Source organism: Theropithecus gelada, chromosome 2, assembly GCF_003255815.1.
Source record: "Theropithecus gelada isolate Dixy chromosome 2, Tgel_1.0, whole genome shotgun sequence".
Taxonomy (NCBI): Eukaryota; Metazoa; Chordata; class Mammalia; order Primates; family Cercopithecidae; genus Theropithecus; species Theropithecus gelada.
This window is the reverse complement of record NC_037669.1, coordinates 34,761,571-34,778,731: the sequence shown is the minus strand read 5'-3', so window position 1 is coordinate 34,778,731 and position 17,161 is coordinate 34,761,571. Positions and strand designations below refer to the sequence as shown.

The 17,161-nt window shown below is 36.1% G+C and overlaps 1 pseudogene; it reads right to left on the bottom strand.

Moving 5' to 3' along the window:
• Positions 1 to 16,583, bottom strand: part of LOC112618447 — an 88,367-nt pseudogene extending 71,784 nt beyond the window's left edge.
• Between the last annotated feature and the right edge of the window lie 578 nt (positions 16,584 to 17,161).

Below are 17,161 nucleotides of genomic sequence, written 5' to 3'. Positions count from 1 at the left end.
TTCCTTCCAAAAAAAAATTCATATGAGGTTAAAATTAATATTAAGGGCAGCCGTAAAGGGGAAACATAAAATCCATATGCAGATTGAAGAAGTGTGGCAATGAAGGGGCAAAAGTTGGAGTTACCCTCTTGCCTCAAGTGTTTGGATAAATTGTAAGCCAATTGTATGTATATCAGTCTTAACACTTTTGTATACTTCACAATTTCTTTTAAAATTTAACTCCTGAAGTCATAGTTAGAAATTTCTCATCTTTACCAACTTCCTCCATGCATTACCTATCACCCATCTACCTCCTACAATTTGTTGTCCTCTCAAAGCAGGCAATATTTGTAGATAGTATTATATGAAAATGTTGGAATCCAATGAAAATTTTTATGGTAAACATAGATGGAAATGTCCTCTTTGCTGTAAGATAATAGCTATTACTATTATCTTAAAGTAGCTATTACTTTAAGTATTTTTTCCTTTGAATAATGTTGTTCATGTCAATTGCAAAAAAAAAAAAAAATCCTTGTAATTATATGAAAATAAAAAGTAAAAAATACTTAAGAAATAGGAGACCAGGAGGGAAAATATAATTGAGTCCAGAAACCATTTTTTTTAACCTTGGCTAAATAAATAAGAAATGATAAGAGGTACAATACACTAAGAAATGAGAGATACTGAGGTTCAAGCAGACTGCTTTATTTAACTCCATTTAATTTTATTGGATTGAATTTGATGGAGACAATGTCAATGGACATACACATGAAGATTGGTAGTGGAATGCCTGGGGCTGTTTTATCATTGTCATGAACATGTACAAACAGAAAGGGAATGCTAAGTAATTCTGAATATACTAGTGATTTTTAGATAACAGATTTCAGTTTTACAAATTCACTGAGCCAGCAGGTGGAAGCAGATCTGTCACCTGTATCTAGTTCTTGATTTCAATATACTAGAAAAGCAAATACATCAATATCACATTTTTTTTTCTTTTCTTCCTTTGCCAAGATGTATTTAGGATGTTTTCTCAGCATTACTGAACTCTTAGCTCTAAGATATGTTTCAGCTTCATTTTTAGGGGAAAAAGAAAATGTAAGTGGGCTGCTAGCAATGTTTAATTGCTTATAGCAATTAAACACCAAACTTAAGGTCCCTTGGCCTCTTTGGTTTTCTTATAGAGTGAAGTTTATGTACTATATCTGAAGAATTAGTTTACAAGCAGAAATATTTGCAAAAACTGCATTTTGTTTCCTGCAAGTGAAGCCAAAAGACATGATATTGTCTTCAAGTAACATAATCTCTCAGGCAGATTATCAGAGTAAAAGAAATTCAGATATGTATACTCCTCAACAAGCTGTACTTTGGTAAGTTATGTTTTGACAGAATTTGTTTGGTGGACAGAGGTAGCCCATGTTATTGTCCCACAGGGTAACCTCAGATGAGGTCATTAGCCCTGGAGGCAATGATTTTCACTTAGCCCATATGTGATAGAGTTGCAAACTCTTACCAAAGAGTTGATTAATTTCTAGATAATTTATCTTCTAATACTTTGTGTGCTTCTTTATTCTTTTTTGTTGGAGTGGCATTATTCTTGAACTTATCCATTAAGAGTTGTAACTAGGTTCCAATTTGAAGAAGCCCAGATGAAGCTTCAGATTGTGTTTGTATAGAACAAGTTAAGAATTGGCAATATGAATAACTAATATAGATAACTCAGACATTTCAGAACTAATCATTTGACCTAAATTAATTTATTAGATATTGGTCAGATTCTCTAGGTGATTTTCAGATATCCCCTCCACTTTATGGATATATGTTATACTTAATCAGTATACTTACTTTTTGCTATAATTTCCTTCTGGCTCCTCAGAATAAAACCAAGTAGTTGAAGCCTTAGTAAATTAGGAGGATAACATGGTAAAAACAAACAGAAGTCACTAGATTACAGAAAAATCTTGCCTCATAGCTGCATTGTATGTGAAGATATTTTCCTCTTACACCCATAAAAAGTAATTTAAGTTCTGAAACAAGGACCTTGTCTTTATTCCTAGAACCTCTTCCAAGAGGTTCAGAACTGTGCCTGGCACATAGTATGTATTCAATAAATAATTGTTGAATAAATGAACTTTATTGTAAAGAGGATCACTATTATCCTAGATTTAGTTATACATTGAGTCAAACAAAATCTCTTCCCTTCTCCTGTGCTTCCAAAAGAAAATGTTTAAAATGATGTCCCCAACTTACAAATAGGTTATATTTCAAAATTCAGACAGTTTAGTTTTCTGGAACCAAGAAAGCTTCCCTTATTTATACATTTATTGCAACAAATATCAACTCAACCCTCACTACTGTCCAGGTATGGTCTAGGCTCGGAGCATACAGTAGTGAATAAGACACAAAGTCCTTGTTCACATGGACTCGTACACTTTCCCTCCTAGAACTAGATCTCTTAGAACTGTGCCTGGCACAAGGTGCACACTCAATAATTGATAACTACTATTTTAAAAGAATAACCCTACTATTTTCAAGGATGTTTATTCAGAGTTTTGAACTGAGCTATCAGCTTACTTCATGTCCCAAAACAAAATTTTAATGGAAGCACTAGGTTAAAAACAAAACAAAACAAAACAAAAACAGATACCATTTTAGATATGTTCTTATCCTATTTTATTAATCTTCCCTGGGCATCCACTTTCAAAACAGAGGCATCTTACCACTTAAAAAAAAAATTATTTGCCGTGTGGCCCTGGCAATTCATAGCTATGTGACTCTCACCTAAAAATAATGAAGATATGATAATATTCTAATTCACAAAGAGAACACAGCAGAACTTAGTAAATTAATGTTTGCACAGTGCTTAGAAATCTGAAGTTGTAATTGCTAAAAGAAATGTACAGAACTATTATTGCTACTAAAATTATGATAGACACTTTTTCCTACCAAAAAATACCTCAGTGAATTGATGTTTATATTTTTTAAGTTGTATGCCACATTAAAGAAAATGTTCTATGTGTATCTAAAGGAAAAACAAATAAAAATCATGTCCTTTTATTATTAGGTGGTATAAAATTGCAAGGGACTCACTATTTTGGGGAAAGTAAATAGTATTTAAGACCTTATGATTCACCAGTTTGGACAGATGGATGATTGCATCTTCTTACGTAAGTGACAGGTGGCAGCTCTAGTGAAATGGCTTCCAAAGTTCTTCTGATTTTTGCTTCTCTTTCTTATCTGTTCTTTGGCTTGGAGCAAAGTAGCAATGCACCCCAATTACAAGAGTAAGGAGAGTTTTGGATGGGTGAGGTTTCGTTTTTTGGGGTGGGTGTGTGTGTGTGTGTGTGTGTGTCTTGTCAGCATTTTGGTTAACTCCATGTATTCAGTAATCTAGCTAAATGGTAGGTAGTAAATGCCCTATAGCAACAGGCTGTGATTTCAAACCAGGTCTGAACACATTCTTCCTGGAATAGTTCTTCTTCCATATAGACTTCATTAATTGTCTGGAATGTGAAGGGTCATTGTAGGTGATACCTCCTCTTATCAGCAGAAAATAAAGTGAGGCTTAAACTGTACAATTTAAAGGAGAGTAAATTAATTTTAAGTTTTATTTATTTGACAAATATATAGTGAGCACCTACCATATATTAGGCACAGTACTGGATACTAGCGATAAACTAAGGAATAAGACAAAGTATTTGGTTCAGAGAAGTAAAATGTTATTAGAGGAGATAGATAATAAGCAGTACATAATTTTAGGAAAAAATAAATACTATGGAAAACAGTGAAATAGGTAAAGTTGGCAAGCTATTTCAGATGTGATGGTCAGTGTAAGTCTCCTGAAGAGCTGACATTTGAGGAGAAACCAGAATAAAGAGAGAAGCATGCTAAACCCTAGAGGAAGATCTTTCCTGTCATGGGTAACAAAAGGTCTTAAGGCCCTGAGGTGGGACTTGGCTTGGTGTGTACCAGCAAAGAAGTATTTAATGAGCTTTGAAAGTCTTTAAAATACTGAAGAACCAGATAGAGAGGGTTCCATTCGATCTACACATACTTGCCTTATACAACCTGTAGGGCTGGAAGACATGCTCATGAGACAATTCCCAGTTTCAGATCTTAAGATGTTTTTATGATACCCTTGATTTTAGTGAAACCATAAAAAGGAGTAAAGTGCCTTCCGTCAAGTGGCACAGGACTATGTCTATTCTGATAAAACCTGAAGTTTAGTCCCTGAAGATGCTTTTGAAAGAGAATGCCACAAGACAGTTAAAGCACACCAGTAAAATCTCTAGGATGACTGTGAGGGCAGGAAGTAAAATGAAAGCACAGCACTGCAGGTGCTTTATTTTCACCTTTCTTCCACTTGAAAAGCAACTGTTCTCACTATTATCCTATAGTGCCTCCTACCCTTTGGTTTAACTGACCGTGTAAGATGCATTGAATATGAGGGCTATCTGTTGTAATGACGTAATCTCGAATGTTCTTCTGCCTATGGAAATCTCAGATTGTTCTGATAATGCTGACACTTCTTACATTATGGCAACCATTCTTGAAGAGTTTTATGAATATTAAAAAAATATTAAACCACAGTGTTTGATATACTAGGGATTGCCATCTCCCCCATGAAGGCCTATGGCAAATCATCTTGTAAAACACATATTAAAATCCTAATTTTGTTGTAATTTCAGAATTTTTTGTTGGTGGTGATTTTTTTTTTTTTCTTGGAGTCTTGCTCTGTTGCCAGGCTGGAGTGCAGAGGTGTGATCTTGGCTCACTGCAACTGCCACCTCCCGGGTTCAAGCGATTCCCATGCCTCAGCCTCCCGAGTACAGGCACACACCAACAAGCCCGACTAATTTTTTGTATTTTAGTAGAGATGGGGTTTCACCCTGTTGGCCAGAATGGTCTCGATCTCCTGACCTCGTGATCCACCCATCTTGGCCTCCCAAAGTGCTGGGATTACAGGTGTTAGCCACCGTGCCCAGCCATAATTTCAGAATTATATATATTGAATGTCCATAGTGATGAACACCTATAAAGTAGAAAACTCTTCAGTCCCGTTTTTGGAACCTGAAAGATTGGGTTAGTCCTTTATTCTGTTTCGTTGTTAAAACATTGTTTGAAGCCTCAGATTTCAACCTAGATATATAGAATAGCAGAGAGGGGATGATGTCTATTAGTGACATTGTAGTTGTAAAACTGCAGTTTGAACCTTTGCTTTATTTATGCACATACTATACTGTCATTTGCTCTGTGCCTTTATAAAAGTAATTGAAAAAAGTATTTATTCACTAGCCATTGCAGTCTTTTATAAAAGACTACCTTTGCTTAAGGCATGCTATATATTGCAGTGTGGAGTATTGGAGGCCATTAATAGAATGTTTGGAAATAGCTTGACCCCGAAAGATATCTATAGACTCAAAAAAAAAAAAAAGGCCATAAGAAGTTACCTAAATTTCTCCCTAAATCAGTATGATGAATCGTAAAAGCATGTGGATTCTGAAACAAAAATGTTATTTTCTTACTCAAATTTTAGCACCTCCTCCACCAAATTAAAGGAAAGAAGAGAGAAAGTAAGGGAGGGAAACATGAGAAAAGAAAAGGAAGAAGGAAGGAAAGAAGATGAAGAGAGGGAGAGAGAGGAAAAAGGAAAGAAAGGAAAGGAAAGGAGAAAGGAAGAAAAGAAGGAAGGAAGGAAGGGAGGGAGGGAGGAAGAAAAGCAGCAGAAGGGAGAGAGGAAGAATTCTCTTGTCATGTGAAATGCTCTTATGAAATTTTTCAAACATTTTGTTTTTTTAAAAAAATTTCTCATCATACAACCTTGAAAGTTGACTGATTTACTGTAAGATGCATTAACTAAATGCAATTTCTATTTTTAATAATGATAGCTCAAACTTCATGTGAGATCACACCAGTCATACAATGTAATTCAGTTTATGGTTTTCTTATGTACTTCAAATACTTGCAATATATAGTTAATAGTACTTTTTTAGATAAGTAGTAGGACATCACAACAGTGATGTTACAGTGGGCTGGTGTATGTCAGTAAAGTAGATTCCACTAGAAAATGGAAAATACACGATATTTTGGCATAATTTATCTAAAAATATTCATGACAAAGAAGTCTGTTTTACTTTAATGTCCAAAGTGATAAGATGCTGATGTGTCTGAATGAAGGAAAAGGGTGTGAAGCAAAGACTGTACTTTCTAAGCTGAAGAATGTTTCTGCACTGCACGGGTGTTCCTAGAGGGCTCAAATACAACTTTATGGTAGGAAATGTGCACTTAAGATTAGACTAGTAGCTCCTAAAGCAAATATGATGTCCATGATTTCGTTCAACATCACACACACACACACATGCACACACACACACACACGAACACACACACAAGTAGAAACTGCAGGTGCTTCCTTTTTATCGCACTATGTAAAGAGAAAATGTAAAATGGACAAGCTTTCGACAATCATTTTCTCTTCATCAAGCTGTTATTGTTATTTTAGTGAGTCCACTAAAAAGAATTATCTAGAGCTTCTTGTTTTTACTTCTTTGTGTTGTTGATGAATATGATTACCATTTTTACCTCCTGTATTTAAACCCCCTGCCATAATCCCATATTCTGCCTAAAAGCCATGTCTGTGGGAGCTTGTTCCCTGCAATAGTTTTTAGGGATATGACTACATTTAAGCAGGTGCAGTAAATGCAGTTTTGGCCATTTTTACGTTGTATCCAAGTGCAAAATGCTTAATATAATTAAACTGAGATTAATAGAGACTATTAGTAAAAATAAGCTTGTTTTATGAATGAAGACCTCACACTAATTCAACATAGCCTTTCTTTGACAAATGCACTGTATTCACTTATGTACCACAACATTGTATGCCTGAAAAGTGAATAAACATTTATGAGGCTACTTTCCAGAATTTTCCATTAATCGTCTTCTAATTCTTTTCCTGTGGCCAGCAAGAGGAATCTGATTTTATTTTTAAGTGGAACAAAGGGATTGGCCTAACACCACAAGGGATACTGATTGTTAGAAGCACAAGATATCTTTAGTTAATTTTGTTCCTGAATTGTTCTTGGTTCTTTTTCTCACTTTTAGAATTTAAAGCATCCTATTCAAAATGGCCACCATACAGGGGAGGTGGGAGAGAAGGAAAATAATAAAGAACAGTGGCAACTGAGTTGATTCTGTATAAATAAGCACATTTGCTGCATCTCTGTTCTGCAGTTTTTATGTCCCACTGATGAGAGAACTGGTTTGAGATGTAAATTGCTTTCCTTTGATTGAACCAGGGAGGAGATGTCATGTAACTCATCTCATCAGCATAGAGCATTGTGTGCCTTTGGTGAATTATAGTATAACGGAGCTAGTAAGAATTCCTTAACCTCTCTCCGCAGCCCTGTTCCAGTGCTTAATAACCACCAAGGGGAAGTACTTCCCTACAGTTCACCTGACTACCTTCTGTGGTGTTAGCTTATTTATTCATATCCTGTGCTTAAATATTTTGTAAAGGATCACTGGAAAGTGCCAGTGTTTTACCTTGCCAGATACACCCTGCACATTAAAATATAAAATTGTGAGGAGGTTTAGTGTTTGTTTGTTTTAGGTAAAGAGCACTTAGAAAGTGGCTTTGGAAAGATGAGACAGGTGATGAAGACGTGATCTCAAAGCAATATTTACCATAGTATATCTTACTTGTCAAGATTTAGGATAAACCTGTAGAAGCAGCTATGCATGAAAATGGAGGATGGGGTGGGAGTAGAGGTAGAAGTGGGGGTAGGAGCTCCCTGTGATATCCATGAGATTATTTGCTGTATGAGAAAAGAATCAGGAAGTGGAGTGTGAAACAAAAGAACTGGAAATAGGCCTGCAATCAATCTAGCTTGGTATCTCAACAAACCAGTGACTTTTTTTTTTTTTTTAATATGTAAGAAATTCAGGGCAGATATTACAGCCCTATCATGACAGCACGGCCTTTTCTTCCTCCTCTTCTATTAAATCTACATTTTGAAGGTGGATGGTGCTGACTCATAAATTAAATTGGAGTAATACATACAGTGTATATATATTTCTGTCACTTTGTCTCAAATTAAACACGAACCTTCTCCCCTGACAAGATGATAGAAAAGTTAATTGCTCGCCCTGGCTTTAAATTGGAATTTGAATTTGCAAAATGCTAAAGGTTTATGAGATCTAAATCATGAGGAGCTTAAATTACATTCCTGTGATAAAATATTAATAAATCAATTAAAACATAAGCCGAGTATAATATTACTTTTTTTTGTAAGAACCTTGAACACAATAATTCATTAGGGTGTAGTGCAGTAACAATTATTGTATCTTTTTTTAATTTTCTTTTTATTAGTTTTTTTTGATAAATACATCATCAGATAACATTCCACATGGTGCAATATCATTACCCCAGTGCAGCTTCCAGAAATTCTGTTGTACCCCTAAACAAGAGCTCACAGGCTGAATTGTCTGCTCTTACTTATCCTTGTTAGCATCAGCTGCTTCTTTTACTGAAGGGGTATTTGCCTCTTGGGAACATCTGTTCAATGCCAACTCTGCCATTTTGTGGTTTCTGAATCTCTCTTCTAAAATGGGCATAATCATAGTAATACTACCTCAGAACTGGCATGAAGATCAAATTAGATAATGTATGTGGAAATCATTTGTAGGTGGTAAAGGACCATCAAATGTTAATTATTATTATCATAGATTGGGGAATTTTTATCTCTAGAAGGGCTCTTAGACATCACTTAGTAATCAACCCCCTCATTTTAAATATGAAGGATCAGAGAGGTCCAGAGAGGTTAAGCCACTTGTCTAATACCACACAGCTAGACAGTGAAACTGCTGAAACTAAACGTAAGACTTGTAAATCACACCTCAGGGTGTTTTTCACTCTTTGTACCCTAATGCCTCCTTAAAATAATGCTAGGAAGGTCACATTAAGTTTGGGTTATTTACTCTCTCCACATAACTTTCTCTTTGAAGCTGGTATTTTTCTGTTGTTGTTGTTGTTGTTTTGACTGACTAAACATTAGTTATTTTAGGGATAATTTTCTAAGGGGCCTGGTGGCACAAACACATATCCCCACAGCTGTCAGGAAGGGTTCATTTGGCTAAGGAGGCACTGCCTTCTCCTGCTGCTCCCCAAATGAAGACTCAGCGGTGTATCTTCCTCTCCTACAGGGTTCTGGAGGAAGCCTCAGATGAGGAGAGATAGTAGTTTTCCTTTTTAAATACTTCTGTCATGTAATGATGGATGAGGATTCACCCACCACGAATTGGATCTCCTTTACCTCCTTCTTGCTCTCTGGCCCTAGCATTTGGTTTACCTTCCCCTTTCTCCCAAGTTCCACATAAAAAGAACCATCTCCATAATACCTTTTCCAAAAAAAGAATAATTGGAAATGAATAGATATTTCTTCCTTTCATGCTTAGAAAATGCTAGCTCAACACAATGTCAGCAGATCAGAGAATAAGACTGAGTACTAATCCTGTTTTTCCTGGTGACATGGGATATATCTGACAAGTTTTCATCATTCCTTCTTTGTTTTCCCTTCCCAAAAATAGAAACAACAAAATCAATCTATACTAGTAGTTTGAAGACCTCCTTTAAATAATTATGAAAGGTTCACAAATGATAAAGAGTTATACAAATGCTATATGATAGTAATCTGTGATCTTCTAAGAATAAGCTAAGGCAGAGTGGATAAGTTCTATGAGATCTATAGCATTCACATACATAATTATTGCTTGATAGTGATGTGGTTTTTACAGAATATTCGATGCATTATGACCAAAGAAGATATGGTCTCTGTTGTAAAAAATGAAATTAGGATAAATTATTTTACAAGAGAAAACAGAAGAAGTTTAGACAAAAGGAAGCTGATTGAAGCAGAGAACCTATTGGAACTATAAGATTAGTCAAGAAAATTAACAAAAAGTAGATTTTAAGGAAACTAGATTCTATGGTGACATTTAGAAAAAAAGTGAAATGATTCATTGAATAAAATAATTATTGATCACAGTGCAGCAATATATCCATTGTCAAATGTCATAACGCTTCAATTAAAAACATAGAAGTAAGCAAAATATACTTTTAAGAAGGCAAATGAGATTTGATGAAATCCAAGAACTTCACATATTAGATAGCCCTGCAGGGTATCAGTGATTAAATTCATTTTATGGATAAGGAAACAGATTCAGGGACGTTAAATGGTGAGCACAAAGACAGAGTCAGGATTCAAACCAGGTCTGTCTGACTCCAAAGCTGCTTTCTCTTTTCATTACTCTATGCAGTCTTTTGCAGCCAATTTGAAACCACAGAAAACATACCAAAGAAACTATACAAATGTACTGGAGAAGAGGAGGTGGGAAGACAGAAAGTGTTTTTTCTAGAGGCAGATTCACTGATGGCAATGAGAACTGAAATAGAAGTCAGTACTTTGGCTAAACCACTAGGAAAAAACATACAAAAGAATAATGAAAGTATTTATATACCTGCCCTGTGAGCCTCTATTATCTTTGATAGTAGTGTAATATTCTGTTTGGATTATCTTTGAATATTAAGGCTCTTATCATTTTCTAGTTGTTAGTATACAAAGTATTTTGACATGTATTATGTCATTTTCCACTCACAGAAAACTTATATTGCAAGAAAGGAAGTATTGCTATTCCTATTTTATAGATGGGAGAACTGACTCTTGGGTAGGCTAAATGATGTGTCGAAATTTTATTAATAATAACTAACAGAAAGAGCTTAAGAATCCAGAACTACTCACTCCAGTACATTTTTACCATGTCAAGTCACTTATTTGTTTCAGAAAATAGGAACTCATTGTAAAGATTTTCATCTTAAAGTTTAAAAGTAAACTGCTTAAACAGGTAACTAGAAAATGTATTTACAACAAATGCCTCCTTTTCCTATTACTCTTCTATTATAGAAAACAATGAGACATTGCAGAAGCTAATTTTAAAGATTACAGCAACTCAAACATAACTTTATTATTCACATGAGGTCATTTTACAGACACTAATTGGGTCCTCTAACTTCTTTTCCACATATACCATGTTATTTGTCATTCCACAATCAAAGTTTTAATTTATAACTTCATCTGGTAGTCTAAAGTTTAGTTTAGATTTTTAAAATCTCCTATTTAAATGCAAATATGCTTATGAGGGGAAATATAAATGGTCAATGAATGTGAATGCTGTAGTTGACACCTTACAAGGGATTAGTCCGGGTTTAAGGACAAGGATGGGCAAGGACTTGATTGAGAGAAGGGTTGGAGAGGAGCTAATAAGTGAAGTTTTGTTTTTGCCAATTAGGAGGCCATGGATGAAAAAGCAATGTAATACTGGCCCATATGTTCCTGTGAAACAAACAAACAAAAAATGAGATGCATATAAAAAGCCTTTTCTTATAGAAGGCAGGCATAATCTCAAGTCAGAAACCATGGGTTATTATGAAATTTAGAACAGAGACAGTGTTTAGAGTATTTTAAATATAGGCAGGAGGCAGAACATCCAAAAGTTGATAGAATGACCCTGAGGGACACATGCTCCAGTTACTTACATGCAACAGGAAAGTGTGAGGCTATAGGTGGTCTGCTGAAGAGTTGCTAAGGCTTGTTCTACAACAGAGGATAACAGAGGAGCTAGCAGTGAATGAGGAATGACACCAGCCTGCCACATGTGCCAAAAGCAGGATGCATGGGTGGCAAGGTGGAGATGATAAACCACACCAGCTTTTGCCACTGTTGATCACCTTCAGGAGAAGAGAAATAAAGAAATATTAGATCATGATTTGGAAAATGTATAACAGGCAGGACTTTGTGCAAGCCCTTCGGAACTCCCACTAATCTAAATGGGGAAAACAGGGCACTGAGAACACTAAGCAGAGCCATATCTCTTGAACAATGTGCACATCGAGTTGGTGAGAAAGGTAAAACATAGCAGGAAATATGGCACCAAAATGAAACTCCCTGACGTCCTCAGTTTACTTTGCCAGCCTCTTTCCTGCAGCAAACAGCTGATAGAATTAACTCAGTGAAAAATGAAAAATAATCAGAAAGGAACCTATATTGGACCCATACTTAGCTATCAGCTAAGCAAAGCTAATAGCATTAAACAAAAACAAAAGTAATGCAAAGAAACCAGATCAAAACATATACCAGAAGAATTTTACAAGGAAATAATATCTATTTTCCATACTAGCAAATAAATAGAAGACATTATGGCCTCTTTAAAATAAAAGGTCAAGGCCAGGCACGGTGGCTCACACCTGTAATCCCAGCAGTTTGGGAGGCTGCGGTGGGTGGATCACCTGAGGTCAGGAGTTCGAGACCAGCCTGGCCAACATGGTGAAACCCCGTCTCTACTGAAAATACAAAAATTAGCCGGGCATGGTGGCGGGCGCCTGTAATCCCAGCCACTCGGGAGGCTGAGGCAGAAGAATCGCTTGAAGCTGAGAGGTGGTGGTTGCAGTGAGCCGAGATCGCACCACTGCACTCCAGCTAGGGCAACGGAGCAAGACTCTGTCTCAGAAAATAAAATAAAATACAATAAAATAAAATGTCAAAAACTAGATAAACAGGATCAAATAAGTGATAAGACAAATACGGAGAAATAAAATTGTCTGTGAGAGAGCAAGAAGGAAATGGAAAAAGAAAATAAAACTGTAATGGGACCAAAAGCCATATAAGAAGCAAAAAGTTGGGAGAGGAAGGAGAAGAACTTCTACTGATATTACCAGAATTGTGAATAAGAAAATTCAAGCAAATAAAAATTTTAAAAACAGTTTTTATATGATATGAAAAAGTGATCATTTTGATTGGCAACTCATATCTCAGACAAAAATAGTATCTCCAAAAAGTAAGAGCTCATGAGAATTGATAAGAAAAAAGACTAACAACTTTTTAAATTAATTTGTTGCTTAAGAGGCATTACAGAATTTACAGAAAATAAGTATGTATAGATATAGATAAAACAGTGTTCAGAGGACTATCCATATCTTTAAACACGACTGTTACAGGAAAGAAAATAATTATAAACGTATTACCATTCATCTCATGAAGTTGGTTAAAAGAACAAAAAACAAATCTGCAAAGTAGAAAGAAGGAATTGATAAAAAAAAAAAAAAGTCAGGAGTTAAGGAATTAGAAAATAAAAAAGAGACACACTAATAAATCAAAGAGTTGGTTGTTTCAAAGAGAATAACAGAACAATAAACAAACCAATATCACATGATTTAATTACTAAATGAGAAATCCCACAAATGTACAAAATTACAATACAATGGGGAAATAACCAGAGAAATGGAGGAAATTGAAATGATTATAATGAATACCTTATATATATTTATGTGTGTGTGTGTGTGTGTGTATGTATATATATATATATGGGAAAAATTTGAACATAAGGGATAAATTTTAGGTAAATATAAATTACAAGAAAAGACTCAAGAGAAATACAAAAGAAATTCAGAAAACTTCTGGACTATCACTAAAATAAATAAATTTTGTGTGTGTGTGTGTGTGTATATATATATACCTGTGTGTGTATTTGCTAAATGAATAAATCAGTCAACTTTGTAAAGAGACAATTTTATTTCTTCTTACCTCTTAAATATGTTCCCAACTTTTTTCCATTAGCATTGAATAGTCAAGAAAACATCACACTAGAGTTTCTGTTCTTTCTTCCATCAGTAGCTATCTTGTCTCAGTGATTTGCTTTACTGAGTCACGTGGAGCCAAGTAGAGATACAGGCTGCCTCGGCATCCCTCACACAGATTTCTTCTGCCTTTAGGGGAGCCACCTAAGAGAGTTTGGGTAGACAGGATAATGAAAACAGCCCTGGTTTCTGGGCTTCGTTCTTCTTATATTGCTCCCTTAAACTATGCAGCATTTACAGCCATTGCTTTGTGACCTTATTTTTTTTTAATCTCTCAACTGAGACATTTGGACTAGATCACTGGTTCATTTCTTTTCCCTGATAAGTGTGCTTATCCACAGAATTTCGAGGCTACACCATCTTTCCAAACATCCTCTCTCCACCTGGATCTTTAGGTCATGGGTTAGATCATTTTAAATTTCTTCAGCTCTAACATTCGACAGCCTCAGCGAATATACAGTTTTAAATTGAACACAAGCCTCAGAAAGAATGATCATTATTATGAGAAGCAGAACACAGTGATTACACTTTGACTGTGGAGCCAGACCACCTTAGTTCAAATTTTAGCCCCTTTATTTACATAATGCAGGACCTTGGGCAAGTTACTTAACCACTCTGTGCTTTAGTTTCCTCATCTGTAAAATGGAGAAAAAAATAGTAATCACTGTAAATAGTAGTCACTAAAAAATAAAGGTTGTTATGAAGGTTAAATGTGTGTATACATATTAAGCTCTTACAGCATACCTCTTAATGAATGTGAGCTATTACTATGTTTCTTACTAGTTATGATGAAGTATCTCAGCACAGAGATGAACACACCACCTATCTTTTATCTACTCGCTATGAAAAATCCTGTTTATATTTTGGTCATGGTTGAAATATCAACTTTTTCCATGTGAACCTATAATCGGGTCCATTATTCTGCCATAAAGTAGTAGTTATGAATGTTGCTATATGCAGGATGTTTGGGGAAAGATTTCCTGATTTCGGCTGGGCGCAGTGGCTCACACCTGTAATCCCAGCACTTTGGGAGGCTGAGGCAGGCAGATCACTTGAGGTCAGGAATTCAACACCAGCCTGGTAAACATGTTGAAACCTCATCTCTACTAAAAATACAAAAATTAGCCAGGCGTGGTGGCAGGCACCTGTAGTCCCAGCTACTCAGGAGGCTGAGGCAGGAAAACAGCTTGAATCCAGGAGGCGGAGGTTGTAGTGAGCTGAGATCGCGCCACTGCACTTCAACCTGGGCAGCAGAGCAAGTCTCCGTCTCAAAAAAAAAAAGATTTCCTGATTCTACTGCCTTAATTTGGAGCTGTTTATTAAGCATCTCTTATCAGATCCTCAGTAGAGGAGATGATTAAAATAAACTAGGGGTTCACTTGATCCCAGCTAGGCAATTATTTTTTCATATTTTCCTTGTAAAGTTTTTTTGCTATGTATGTGTATATAATCTGTGACCTAGGGACAACTACTTTCTTTGAAAACCATAATAACATGGAAAGTATAAAATTATGTATTTACTTAACAATACAAAGCATATATCATTTTCCTTTAGTGGCAAAGTTGAGGATTTAATTAAAAACAAATCATATTTTAATAATTTAGCATATAAATATCAACTGTCAATTAGAAAACAATACACAAAACAATCACTGCATACAGTTTCAGGTAAGACTTATAGTTTGCTATGCCTTTATTCTCATTGGTAGAAAGCATTTTAATGATTTACTCGTGGTCACAGAGGAAGTGTATCCAAGGTACAATTAAATTTCAAAATATTGAACTAGCTTATATAGAGCCAATTTTATCTTGAATTTATAAACAGTTGTATTGTATAGAGTCACATAAAGTATCAAAGATTGCCTTGCTTGTATATGGAAGATAAAAGCCAGGTTCTTACACTTAAAAGAAATGTTGATTTATGTTGAATTTCAAAAGAAATGATTAGATTATCCCTGTTGCCTAGTTAGCACAATTGTCTTATGTGCTCTGACCTTGGTTTATTAAAAAAAAAGAAAAAAGAAAAGAAAACATTGCTTTCCTAGGGAACCAGGGACTCTCTCAGTACTTATCATGTTTATATTTTTACATGAAATTTAATATTTTGAAAATGTATGAACCCAACATGACTACTTTCTCTACAGGTTTTACGTTGGGCTGTTGCCATCTGTGGTTGTGAAGCCAAGTGTTCTGCTGGGGCAGAATAATCAAATCAAAGTTAATGGGGTGACCATCTAAGCAGGGCTCTTTGTCATTAAGGTCCACTCTTGTGATAGTAGCACATTATCCCGCTGATTGGATTTGTAGGAAGGCATCCACCTGTGGCCCACATTGGCAGAGAAGAGACTTACTGCAGAGGCAGCCCTGGCGAAGGAGAAGCAGGAGGTAGCCGTCCTGGGCAGCAGATTCTTTTGCTGAAAAGCCAAAGCGTGCAGGACAGCATAAGCAATATCAGTAGATGGGTGATTGACATATTATTTGGTTGATTTAGGTCCCAAAGTAAAGTAACCAAAGGCAGAGGATTAGAAACTGTATCATTAGAGAGGAATGACTTGTCTTGAGCAGGGAAAAAGCAACTACATGTAGAGACACTGAGCCAGCTGATCAGACAAAATTTAAGCACGTGGGGCCCTTTACCTCCATCTCAGGAGTGATTTTTCTCTGTTTGGACGAGAGCTATTGTAAGAATTTCCATGTCTGTTGGGGGCACAGAGGTTCTCACAGACTATGGTAAACACGATTTGGCTCACACGCTCTCATAATCAGGCTGACTTGCACTGAAACAGAGAGTGCTCTATAGCGGTGCCAGGCCTCTAGCAGTACCAACTGTTAAATAATAAACAGGCCCTGTTTGTTGGCAGCCTCTTCTCCTCCTGCCAACATGGAGTGCCCATTTTCTGGGTTTACCTGCCCGCATGTGTTCAGACACTCAGAACAGTGTATGTGTTGTGTGAGTTGGTGGTGGCATGGAGGCATCAGTCTACATCTAATCTGCTTAGTTTATTATTCTCCCAGGACCTCGGGTGAGCTAGCAAACACGCAGGGCTCTGGCAGCACGAACAATGGCTATGCTGTCATTCTAGATAATATTACAGGCTTTGCAGAGTGCATCAGCTAATTGTTTTTCTTATGTTCGTTTTCGCTTCTTCATATTCTCTCTCTTCCTTTGATTTGGTTTGGAGGAAGTGGGGATTAGGAAGCATAAGAGTGGTTCTGTCAATTAGATGCATTACTTCCGGAGAGCTAGAAAGTATTTGGGTTGTTTGATTTTAATGCAATATGTATATAGTTAATTCACATTGATAGTGAGCCACACATTCAGTCAATCAACAAGTACTTACTGAAGGCCCACAGGGTGCAAAGAACCCTGGACTAGGTGCTTAAACTTGACTCCATGTGCCTTACTGTGTTATTGCACAAGTGCTGGGGTAAGGTTGGAGTTTTCCCAGATTCCAGGTACCAAATGACTACAGTAGATTATGAAAGAGCAGTTCA